Source organism: Myotis brandtii, unplaced genomic scaffold (genome assembly GCF_000412655.1).
Source record: "Myotis brandtii unplaced genomic scaffold, ASM41265v1 scaffold97, whole genome shotgun sequence".
NCBI lineage: Eukaryota > Metazoa > Chordata > Mammalia > Chiroptera > Vespertilionidae > Myotis > Myotis brandtii.
The window spans coordinates 345,462-345,786 of record NW_005372020.1 but is presented as its reverse complement, the minus strand read 5'-3'; positions in this window follow the sequence as shown (position 1 = coordinate 345,786).

The window sequence follows — 325 nt, the reverse complement described above, 5'->3', positions numbered from 1 at the left end:
ATTCCGTTCATTCTCCTCCGCTCTGGATACGTATGGATTTTCTTATTTATTCATGAGGGACGAGGAGGCCCAGGAGGGAGGGAAACATCACTGCAGCTGGGGGTGGGGGTGCTGATTGCAAAGGGCCTCTGGGCGCCCCGCAGCTGTTTCCACATAAAGGCAGCTCCAAATGGCGCCGCGGCGAGCGCGTTTGAACGGCAATCATGCAAAACCCATTTCTTCTTGCCTGTCCGTGTAGACGCGGCCCGCCCCCTGCACACGCGTGATTGAAGGTGCGGGGGAGGAGGGGAGCCACGCCGGCTGCCAGAGGCAGGGCCAGTCCTCC